The sequence below is a fragment of the Myotis myotis genome, unplaced genomic scaffold (genome assembly GCF_014108235.1).
Source record: "Myotis myotis isolate mMyoMyo1 unplaced genomic scaffold, mMyoMyo1.p scaffold_m19_p_1, whole genome shotgun sequence".
Taxonomy (NCBI): Eukaryota; Metazoa; Chordata; class Mammalia; order Chiroptera; family Vespertilionidae; genus Myotis; species Myotis myotis.
Genome location: NW_023416313.1, coordinates 135,880,196 through 135,892,733, shown reverse-complemented (window position 1 = coordinate 135,892,733; position 12,538 = coordinate 135,880,196). Strand labels below are relative to the sequence as shown.

At 41.1% G+C, this 12,538-nt stretch overlaps 2 pseudogenes; one reads left to right on the top strand and one right to left on the bottom strand.

Moving 5' to 3' along the window:
* The first annotated feature begins 3,244 nt into the window (after positions 1 to 3,244).
* Positions 3,245 to 4,195, top strand: LOC118671179 (annotated as a pseudogene).
* Positions 4,196 to 8,072: 3,877 nt separating this feature from the next.
* LOC118662840 lies at positions 8,073 to 8,829 on the bottom strand (annotated as a pseudogene).
* Between the last annotated feature and the right edge of the window lie 3,709 nt (positions 8,830 to 12,538).

Sequence of the window (12,538 nt, the reverse complement as noted above, 5' to 3'; positions counted from 1 at the left end):
AGTGGAATCCTTAGAAATACAAAGAATCATAGAGTACTATGAATGACTATATTCCAACAAACTGGGGAACCTGAGTGAAATGGTCATATTTCTAGAAAAATATAATCTTCCAAAAATAAATCAGGAAGAATCAGAAAATCTGAATAGCCAAGTAACTACTGATAAAATTGAAGCAGTAATAAAAATTTCCAGCAAACAAAAGCCCTGGTCCAGATGGCTTCACAGGGGAGTTTTAACAAACAGTCAAAGAAGAACTAACATCTATACTCCTCAAACTATTCCAAAAAAATTCAAGAGAAAGGAACATTTCCAAGCTCTTTCTATGAGGCCAGCATAACTCTAATTCCATAATATGATAAAGATATGACAACAAAAGAGAATTACAGGCCAATATCCCTGATGAACATAGATGTTAAAGTCCTCAAAATATTAGCAAATCAGATCCAGCAATACATTTAAAAGATCATACACCATGACCAAGTGGGATTTATCCTGGGGATGCAAGGCTGGCACAATATTTGCAAATCAATAAATGTGATATACCACATAAACAGATTGCAAGACAAAAACCACATGGTCATATCAATCGATGCAGAAAAAGCATTTCACAAAATCCAACACTCTTTTTTGATGAAAAGCGAGAATAGAGGGATCATACCTCAACATAACAAAGGACATATATAATAAACCTACAGCCAACATCACACTCAATGGGCAAAAACTAAAACCATTTCCCCTAATAACAGGAGCAAGACAGGGATGTTTGCTCTCATCATTCTTGATCAACATAGTACTGGATGTTCTAGCCATAACAATCAGACATGAAGAAGAAACAAAAGCATTCACATTGGAAAGGAGGAAATAAAACTGTCATTATTCACAGATGACCTGATATTGTACATAGAAAACCTTAAAGACTCCACCAAAATATTACTAGATTTAATAAATGAATTCAATAATGTAGCAGGATACAAAATTAACATACAGAATCTATGGCATTTTTATACACTAACAATGAACTCTCAGAAAGAGAAACTAAAAGAACAATCCCATTTACCAATGCAACATAAAAACTAAGATACTTAGGAATAAACTTAACCACAGAGGTAAAAGACCTGTACTCAGAAAACTACAGGAAAAAATTGGAACTATTGGGAAAAAATATAGAGGAAGATATAAACAAGTGGAAGAATATATTATGTTTATGGATTGGTAGAATCAACATAATTAAAATGTCCATACTACCCAATGCAATCTATAGATTCAATGCAATCCCTAGTAAAATACCAACAGCATATCTCCCAGATCTAGAACAAATACTCCAAAATTTTATACGGAACCAAAAAAGACCCCAAAATAGCTGAAGCAATCTTAAGAAAAAAGAACAAAGTTAGAGGCATCACAATATCAGATACCAAGTTATAGTACAAAGTTTCTGTGCTCAAAACAGCATGGTACTGGCACAAGAACAAGCATATAGATCAATGGAACAGAACAGATACCCCAGAAATCCACCCAAACTATTATGCTCAAACAATCTACACTAATAAAAGAGAAAGATGCAAATTGACCATACCTTTGCGATGACTACCAACCAACCAGGAGTGAGTATGCAAATTAGCCCACAACAAAGATGGTGGGTTAATTTCATTACATAGGCGCCAAGCGGCCAGGGGTGGGGCGGGAAGCCATGGCAATGACGCAGGTATCCCGCACTGCCCCAGCCGCTCTGGACCTCTGGGCAGCATGGGAAGGCTGAAAGGCAGCTCCGGGCCAGAGCGAAGGTGGTGCTGGCAGCCAGGGAAAGGAAGGCCTATTCTTGCACGAATCTTCATGTATCTGGCCTCTAGTATTTTATATAAGAGGCAAGAACATACAATGGAGTCCAGATAGTCTCTTCAATAAATGGTGTTGGGAAATTGGATAGATACATGCAAAAAACTGAAACTAGACTACCAACTTATACCATACAAAAGAATAAACTTAGAATGGATACAAGACTTAAATGTAAGTTGTAAAACCATAAAAATCTTAGATGAAACCATAGACAGCAAAATCTCAGACATCTCTTGTAGCAATGTTTATGGGTACATCTCCTAGGGCAAAGAAAACTAAGGAAAAAATGAACATATGGGACTACCTCAAAATAAAGAGCTTCTGCACAGCAAAAGTAACCATCAACAAAATGAATAGGGAGAACGTATTTGGCAATGGCATATCTGATAAAGGTTTAATATCCAAAATAGATAAGAAACTTAACAAAAGGAAGACAAACAATCCAATTAAAAAATGGACAAAGGACCTAAATAGACACTTCTCCAAAGGGGACATACAGATGGCCAAGAGATGTATGAATACATGCTCACAGTCACTAATCATCTGAGAGATGTAAATCAAAATAACAATGAGATATCACCTCACACCTGTCAGAATGGCTACCATCAACAAATGACAAATGCTGGGGAGGATGTGAAGAAAAGGGAACCCTAGTACACTGCTGGTGGGGTGCAGCCATTATGAAAAACAGTATGGAGTTTCCTCAAAAAATTAAAAATGGGACTTCCATTTGACCCAGTGATCCCACTTCTAGGAATATATCCCAAGAAAACAGAAACACCAATCAGAAAGGATATATGCACCCCTATGTTCATAGCAGCACAATTTACAATAGCTAAGATTTGGAAATAGCCTAAGTGCCCATCAGCATATGAGTGGATAAAAAAGCCGTGGTACATTTACACAATAGAATACTATGCATCTGTAAAAAGAAAGAACTCTTACCATTTGCAACTTCATGGATGGACCTGGAGAGTATTTTGCTAAGTGAAATAAGCCAGTCAGAGAAAGATAAGTATCACATGATCTCACAAATATGTGGAATCTAATGAACAAAATAAACTGATGAACAGAATAGATCCATAGACTGTTGAACCTCAGAGAAAGGGATGGGAAGGCAGGGGAGGCTGGGTGTATGGGAAAAGATCAACTAAAGAACTTGTATGCATATATGCATAACTATGGACACAGACAATAGTGTGGTGAAGGCCTGGGGCTCAGGGTGGGGGCAGTCTAGAAATCAATGGGGGGGAAAGGGGGACATATGTAATACTTTTAACCATAAAGATTTAAAATTTAAAAAATATTATTTTCATAAGTTTTTAACCAAAATGATTTCATAAAATGCTATTTTATTTATGGGTGTGTTATTTTTGATACCAGGAACTATCCAGATTAAAAAATTCATATGGCCCTTAAACCCTGGAGTCCTGGCCAATTAGGAGCCCAGTCCCAGAATCACTTGTCTCTTCTCTCCTTTCTACATACAGATGATGCTGTGTTGTTTGCCAAGGACTTCCCAGCAGGTGGAGTGGCCATGGCCATCTCCCAGATGGCAGTAGCATCCATTGGGTGAGTCAAGCTGCTGCTGCAAATGCAACATGGCAGTAAGCAAGTCACTGCAGATAAGCAATATAGACTGCATGGTTCATATCCACAAGGAGAGGGAGTCCTGTCTTTCTGGCATGATAATCTGGCCAATGTCATCAGATACTTTCTCACCCAGTCTCTCAACTTTGTTTTCAAAGATAAATACAAGTAGACCTTCCTGGGTGGTGTGGACAAGAGAACCCCATTCTGCCACTACTTTACAGGGAATCTGGCATCAGGTGGTACTGCTCATTGTGTTTTGTGTATGGTCTTGATTTTGAACATACCCATCTAGCAGCTGTTGTGGGCAAAGCTGGAAATGAAAGGAAAGCCAAAGGCCTCGGTATTGCCTGGTTAATATATACAAACTTGATGGGATTAAGGGTCTGTACCAAGGCTTTAATATGTCTGGCCAGGGTATTATCATCTACCAAGCTACCTACTTCGTACCCATGACACTGCAAAGGGAATGCTCCCAGATCCCAAGAACACTCACATCTTTGTCAGCTGGATGATGGCACAGTCCCTCACAGTGCTGGCTGGGTTGACTTCTGGTTTATTTGACACTGTTCCCTGCAGCTTGTTGATGCAGTCAGGGCACACAGGAACTGATATTATATACAGAATCATAATCATCAGTTGCTGGAGGTAGATTGCTCATGATGAAGGAGGCAAAGATTTTTTCAAGGGTGCATGGTCCCATGTTCTCAGAGGCATGGGTGGTGCTTTTGTGCTTGTCTTATATAATGCAATCAAGAAGGTCACATGAATTGTTTCCTAGTCTTTCCTCCTCCCACCCCCATGAACAGGTCTGTTGTATTATGTAACACAGCGGTTCTCAACTTGTGGGTAATGACCATTGGAAAACACATATAGCATATTAGATATTTACATTACGATTCATAACAGTAGCAAAATTACAGTTATGAAGTAGCAACGAAAATAATTTTATGATTGGGAGTCACCACAACATGAGAAACTGTATTAAAGGGTCGCAGCATTAGGAAGGTTGAGAACCACTGATGTAACATATCTATTTATCAATGGCAACTATTTACTGATTGAAAATGGGAAGCAATAATATTCATCTGACCAGTTTTCTCCTAAAGCCATTTCCATGATGATGATGGGACTCAATTATATTTTTTATTTCAGTCATTCCTGATAACAAATTTCAAAAAATAAAAAAAATCTGAAATATAAAAAATCACATGTATAACTGGCAATTATGTATTTACTTGCATATATAACAACATTTGATTATAGTGCCACTGTCACCAATATTCTCTGATAACATAGAGGTTAATATTAAATATTTAAAAATCTAACTGTTAACAACAGTGATTGTTTGTGTATATAGCACTTTTATACTCATATGAACAACAAAGTAAGAACTTAAGCAATTCTCTTTTTTTTTTCTTTAGTTTTTAAATATGTTTTTATTGATTTTTTTAGAGAGAGAAACATCAACTGGCTGCCTCCTGCATGCCCCCTGCTGGAGATCGAGTCCGCAACCCATGCATGAGCCCTGAATGGGAATCCCCAAGGCATGGTGCATGGGATGATGCTCAACAAACTGAGCCACACCAGCCATGGTGATAAGCAATTTCTTCTGGAGAAAAACAGAAAAATGTCAGTAGATAGTGAAACAAAATATTTTAATTTATTCTAAAAGTTAAAGAGATAAAAACACAGCTCAACCATTTAAGGGTACTTCTGACTTGTAAAACATTTTTTTTTTTTACAAAAAAAAAAAAATCAGTTCCAAATGCTTATTCACCACAATTTATATTTGAAGTTTATAATATTTATTCTTTCCTATAAAAGTAAATATTGTACAAGAAGAGCAATTTAGAAAAAGCCTTTTATGAATACAATGTGCCATGTTTGAACTTTCTAATGCATAACAACATGTGCATTTTCAGAGTATAAATTGTCAGTTAGAGATCCAAGATGGCAGTGGAGTAGGTGGAAGCTACACCCACCTCCTCCCAGGACCAAACTGAAGTACAACTAATACATAGAGCAATCAATCTGAATAACCAACTGAACACTAGCTGAAGAGGAGTCTTATAGGATTTAGACTTAAGAATTTACAGAAGAAGCCACATTACAGGTAGGAAGTGTGGAAACGCAAGAAGGGCTGGCCCCCGTACCAGGGGCCGTGGCTGAAGTTCCAGAGGGATATCTCAGCCGTAGAGTGGGGGTGGGGGGGTTTGTGTGAGGGTTTCCTCTGATAAGCAGATCTCAAGCCGAAGCCGGGCTCCCAAGCCCAGAGCACCAGAGCCTGGAAGAGACACCCACATGACATTTGGCTGTGAAAATAGTGGGGTTTCTGTCTGGAGAGATGGGAGTCTGCTAGAAACTCAGGCACCACTTAAAGGGTCAATGCACAAAATCTCTTTCACAGCCACTCACCCTGGGCTCCAGCTGAAGGAGGGTGGAGCAGACTAGGCACCTGGGAAGAGAGACTGGTTTGTAGCTCTAGGGAGAGAGCCTAGGGGACAACCGCTGGGACCCCTGTGCTGAGTCACCCTACTGCACTAATGACACCATCTTTCTTGGGTAGAGTATCCCCCTCCATGTAGCATCAGCCTGGGGAAAGCAACTGCCCCACCCTTTAGCCTCTGTGTTGACCCATCCTGCAGGTCTTCTGCCCTGATAAGGAGTCAATGGCCTGGGCTGGGTGTAGAGGTCTGGGCAGATTCAAGGGGTGTCAGTGACTGAGTTGTGTAGCTTAGGGAACCCTTCTCATGCATAATCAGGCCCAGAAGAGGCAGCCACAAACTGTGGATCATTTTGTAGCTCCAAATATTTTGCCCAGGGTTAGTCACAGGCAGTGTCTGACATTGACCTGTGTAGAGGCTCTCACAAGAGTCCCCAGAACCAGCACACCCAGTGGCCAGCTTCAGACATCAGAGCAAGGCCCAATTAGCTTCACAAGTGGCATATCCAAAGAGAGATCTTGGCAGGCACCAGATCCTGCTGAGGTGATTTCTGTTTTGTATGTTTAGCATATGCACAGTAGCTTGTACACTATGGTTGGGACTGATCATAAGTTAGGCAGTCTGAGGGTGGGTAGAATGAATGGTCCAATCAAGTCTGAATTACAACAGGAGGGCCCACATAACCCACACAGGGGACATCCCTAGAGCACTTAGCAGAGGTGATCAAGGAGACTGCACCATGGAGTCCCACAAGATACCCACTATGTAAGGCCACCCTACCAAGGCTGGGAGTCATAGAAGATGTAACACAGAGAAACAAATAGAAAGAGGTAGTCAAAATGAGAAGACAAAGAAACATTCCCCAAATGAAAGAACAGGATAAATCTCCAGAAAAAAGAGCTAAGTGAAATGGAGGCAAGCAATTTATAATTGTTATAAGGATGCTCAAAGAAATTAAGGGAAGAATGGATGAAATCAATGAGAACTTAACCAAAGAGATAGTAAACATAAAAAAGGACATAGAAACCATATAAAAGAACCAATTAGAATACAATATCTGAAATGAGGAATATGCTGGAAGGATAAGCATAAGGTTAGATAAAGCAGAAGATTAAATCAGCAATTTAGAAACCAGGTAGAAGAAAATACCCAATCAGAGCAGCACATAGAAAAAAGAATTACAAGAAATAAAGGTAGTGTAAGGGACTTTTGGGATAACATGAAGCGTAACAACATCTGCATCATAGAGGGACCAGAAAGAGGAGAGAGAACACGGGATTGAGAACCTATTTGAAGAAACAATGACTGAAAACTTTACTCTACTGGGTAAGGGAAAAAGACACACTAGTCCAAGAAGCACAAAGTCCTAAACAAGATGAAGTCAAGAGGCCCACACCTATACATCATAATTAAAATGCCCAGGCGACTTCTGCCTCTTAGTGAGAATCTTAGAAGCATCAAGAGAAAAGCAGTTAGTTACTTACAAGGTAGTACCTATACAATTTGACTGTTGGCTGATTTCTCAACTGAAACTTTGCAGGCTAGAAAAGGAACACTCAAAGTGATGAATAGCAAGGACCTACAACTAAGATTATTCTACCCAGCAAAGCTCTTATTTATTTATTTATTTATTTATTGTCACAGGGGAACTTTATTGAGAGGAAACATGGTCACACCCAGCAGACATGCTTTCCCTCTCATTCTGGCCTCTCTCTCTCTCTCTCTCTCTCTCTCTCTCTCTCTCTCTCTCTCACACACACACACACACACACACACACACACACACACACACACCTCACTCTCATCTCCAGCCTCTGCCATGGGGTCCAGTTCTCAGCCACTGGGTGGGACACTCCTCAATTCCTAAGATCCAGAGGCAGCAGGGGCAGGAGGGACTCAAGGGTGGGGTGGGGGGGAGAGAGGCAGAAGTCGCCAGGTTCACGGTTCACGGGTAGGGTCTGGAGGGGGCGCAGGGCTGGGTGGAATGACCAGTGGTTAGGAGAACCCGACAGCTACAGGAAGAGTGGGATCCAATGGCTTCAGGGGGCCTCAGCTCTGCTGGTCCCTCTTTATGGAGCCTCTGTGAGCTGGGGCAGAGCATTCAGGGAGAGGGTCGGGCCTCCCACCCCATTCTAGTCCTCTCTGCTGGGGGTGGGTGGGGCGCTGGAGCGGGCAGGGCAGGGAGGGTAGCAGCGTAGCTCAGCTCTGGGGCTCCTCAGGTGCCTCGTCCCTCTCTTCCCCAGCGTTGTCGGCCGTCCACAGAGACAGGTTGTCTCGCAGCAGCTGCAGGATGAGGGTGCTGTCTTTGTAGGAGTCCTCACTGAGCGTGTGCAGGTCAGCCATGGCCTCATCGAAGGCGGTCTGGGCCGGTGAGATGGCCTCCTCAGGGCTATTTGCGATCTCATAGTGGAAAATGGAAAAGTTCAGGGCCAAGCCCAGGCGGGTGGGGTTGGTGGGCGGCATCTCCTTCTTGCTGATGTCCATGGCCTCCTGGTAGGCTGCCTGGGCAGAGTTGATGATGCGCTTCTTGTCATCGCCGGTGGCCACCTCGGCCAGATAGCGGGAGTAGTCGCCCTTCATTTTCAGGTAGAAGACCCGGCTTTCGGCGTCACCGGCCTCCTTGATGAGGTGGGAATCCAGCAGGACAAGCACGGTGTCGCCTCCCCCCCGCCCCCCACCCCTCCCGGAGGGCAGTCTCCACCTTCTGCCGGTTCTCTCTCACCGCTGGGCCCTTCTCCTCCGAGCTCTCCTCATGGCCTTTCTGTTCCATACTGGACAGGACCCTCCAGGCAGCCCTCCGGCCACCCACCACGTTCTTGTAGGCCACGGACAGCAGGCTTCGCTCTTCTCAGGAGAGCTCCCCGCTTCTCACAGCACTCTCCAGGAAGGCTGCCATGTCCTCACGCATTCAGCCTGCTCTGCTAACGGGCCTCTGGATCAAACTTGCTCTCTCCATAGCTCAGCTCTGGGGACAGACAGGCAGGCGGCAGTCTAAACGGCTGCCTCGGGACCAAGCAGGATTCTGTCATTTATTTTTTAAAAATATATATTTTTATTGATTTTAGAGAGGAAGGGACAGGGAGAGAGAGAGAGAGAAACATCAATGAGGAGAGAGAACTGGCTGCCTCCTGCACGCCCCCCCCCCCCCCCCCCCACTGGGGATGAAGCCTTCAACCTAGGCATGTGCCCCTGGCCAGAATCAAACCCAGGACCCTTCAGTCCACAGTCTGACACTCCATCCGCTGAGCCAAACTGACTAGGGTGCAAAGATATCATTTAGAATTGAAGGTCAGATAAAGAGCTTCACAGATAAGAAAAAGCTAAAGGAGCTCATCACCACCAAACCAATATTACATGAAATGTTGACGAGTATTCTTTAAGAAGAGGAAGAAGGAGGAGGAGGAGGAGGAGGAGGAGGGGGAGGAGGAGGAGAAGAAGAATAAAAAATATGAAAATAAAATGGCAATAAATACATATCTATCAACAATTGAATATAAAAATAAAAATAAATGAACAAAGCATCTAATGAACAAATAAACTAGTGAATAAAATAGAATCAGAGGCATGGAAACATGGAACAGACTGATGAATCTCAGAGGGAAGGGGGAAGGAGGGGGCCGGAAGAGATTAACCAAAGATCTTACATGTATATATGCTTTACCTATGGACACAGACAATAAGGTGGTGAAGGTGTGGGGCAGGGTGGGAACCAGGTGGAAGGGAGCAATGGGGGGGAAAAAAGAGAGGAGAACATCTGTAATATTCTCAACAATAAAGATATTTTTTAAAAAGCAACGTGAAGAGAAAAATATTTTTAAAGGAGAAAAAATATGTGCAAATGTTTTATGAATGTATCACTTGCTAAAGTGAAAAGGGATTAAGCAAAACAAAACAAAACAAAAAACCACTTAGATAGACAACAGTATATTCATTACCAGAGGAAAATGGGGGTGGAGGGAGGCAGGATAGAGTAAAGGGGAAATAAGTGATGATGCAAAGAGACATGACTGCCCTAACCGGTTTGGCTCAGTGGATAGAGCGCTGGCCTGCGGACACAAGGGTCCCAGGTTCGATTCCGGTCAAGGGCATGTACCTTGGTTGTGGGCACATCCCCAGTAGGGAGTGTGCAGGAGGCAGCTGATCGATGTTTCTCTCTTATCAATGTTTCTAACTCTCTATCCCTCTCCCTTCCTCTCTGTAAAAAACCAATAAAATATATTTTTTTAAAAAAAGAGAGAGACATGACTTAGGATGGTGAACATATAATGTAATACATACAATACAGATGATGTATTATAGAATTATATACCTTAAACCTATATAATTTTATTAATCAGTGTAATCCCAATAAATTTAAAAAAATTGTCATTCATGACAAAACCGGCATATTCTAATAGGGGGGAAAAGGTCAACATTACTGCCATCACAATCCTTTGGAAGTTAGACTGCCCTTGGCTTCTTTTTCCTGGTTTCTCCTTTTTGCTGTGTGGAACAAGCAAGTGTCTTAGTATCTCTCAATCTCAGTTTTATCACTTCTAAATGGCGAAAATAGCATCTATCTCCCATGGTTGCTGAAAAGTTTAAATAAACCTTTGTAGAAAACATACTGTCTGGTACGGGGTAAGCACTTAATACCTATTACTATTGTTATTGCAAGTGTAGTACTTTATACTTTATACTTTATGAAGTACTTTTATCTGCAGTCTCCTCATTTGAGATGATTAGCTTTTGGATGACAGTACAACTTTTATCACAGAACCATGTGCAAGTATTTAATAAGCATGATTGCTACTGGATTTGTTCAGGTGAAAAGCAGCTGATTACATTCCCATGGCTTTGATGTCAGATCAAAACGTGTTCAAGGTATTATTTTTTTAACTCAAATTGTACCTGATTTCAAACCATTTAAAGATAACTTTATTTATTCATGTTTTTCAGGCTTTCTCCCACAAAGCTAATTTTGATCCTTACTTTATGTATGGGGAAGAGAAATGTGAAATAACTTTCGTAAGGTGAGAGGGCCATCAGCTCTATAACTAGCCCTTGCTCGATGACGGAAAGCTCAGAATGTGCCATCTTCTGCTCTGGCTACAGTTGAATTCTGAAAATTTCAAATCTTGTTTGTAAGCATTTGAATGCACAGAAATGAAAGCAGGCATCGGAACAGTGGTTGTGTGAAGTCTTTGGTAGTGACCCTGCCATCCAGTCTTGGCCACTTATGTCTTTAATTTTCTTACTCATCAGCAAGTGTTAAATCCATTTTAAAAAGTACCCTGTAACCCCAACCTTAAGGAGATGAAAAATGGTTTGGGTAGCAGTTAAAAGCCTTATATGTTGAGTAAAAAAAAAAAAAATTATGAGATTTCCTGGAAGCACTCACATTTCACTCAAAGGTTGAGAATTTTTTTTCTTTCTTGGTCTGGATGAAGTTAGGTTCTTGCCTGAAGGAAATGGGGTAATATTGGTAGTAGCCTCAGAATGACCTATGAGAACACTTTGCTGTAGGGGGTATTTCTAGAGGCAGATAACAAGTGCTGCCAATCTCTCACACCAAAGCATGCTGGTGATAGTGGTGCCAATTTGCACAGTCAGCAAAGATGTCTGAGTTGCTCCTGGACAAATTTCAGCTTTCTCCTGGGATAAAAAATTGTTCTAAGAGTCTTATGGGCAAAGGGGACATATGCAGAGCCCCTGCTATTCATTCTGATTTATGTGCGTTGCTATTTATGAATGGCTTCCTTGTAATTAACTGTTTAATTTAAAACAGAACTTGTGACTATAATAACCCCCAAAGCACAAATTTGAAACATTAACCATTTGAGGAGATTCAAAAAGTCTTTCAATCTCAAGGCTATAATTGGTTGTACAGCACACCAAAGAATTCTTTATTATTTTACAGGATAATTAAGAAAACATTATGGAAAGCAGCTTCTACCACTAAATAAAATCTAATTTCTGTTTTCAGAATTTCAATTTTTGTTCTAAAAAGTTCTACCTTGATGAACGTTATTTCTTTTTAATTTTTGATAAGGCAAGTTAGAAGGGGGCCTTTAATTTGGTGTTTAATAAGAAAACTTACTTTGAAAAGGGAACAGTAAAATTTTTTCTTCTTCTTTTGGAGATAGTTTCCAAATCGGAAGGCATGACTTAGGACAAAAGTAAATGGAAAGGAACATTAAAAACCAATGGCCATAGAAAACAAAGCACACTAAATGGGGTCATATATAACCCCAAGACTCTTAACATTCTTGAGGAAAAGAATGCACGGCAAATAATGCTGTTAGTTTTATAATTTTCTCCCTAAAATGAAAACAAAGGTACTATATGCAGTCATTCTGAGACAATCCTAGAATATTAGCAAAAAGGAACTAGTCTGTTTTATATGTTGTGGAGGAAAAATCTTTACATTTTAGAATAGCATTCTGTGATTATTTTTAAGGGGAAAATAAAATATAGGTGAGCTCTCCAGGAATCAATATTCTCTTATCTCTATTAGTGTTTTGCAGGCTGATTAGTTTGCAGAGGTTGGGTTTGATTGCTACTGAAGTAGAAAGCATTATGGATTCTCTGTTATTCTTCAATCCACTTAGCTGAGGTCTATGGTTCTATCTCTATGTATTTATCTACCTTTCTACATGGTGCTTAGCACCGCAGCACTGGGCCTC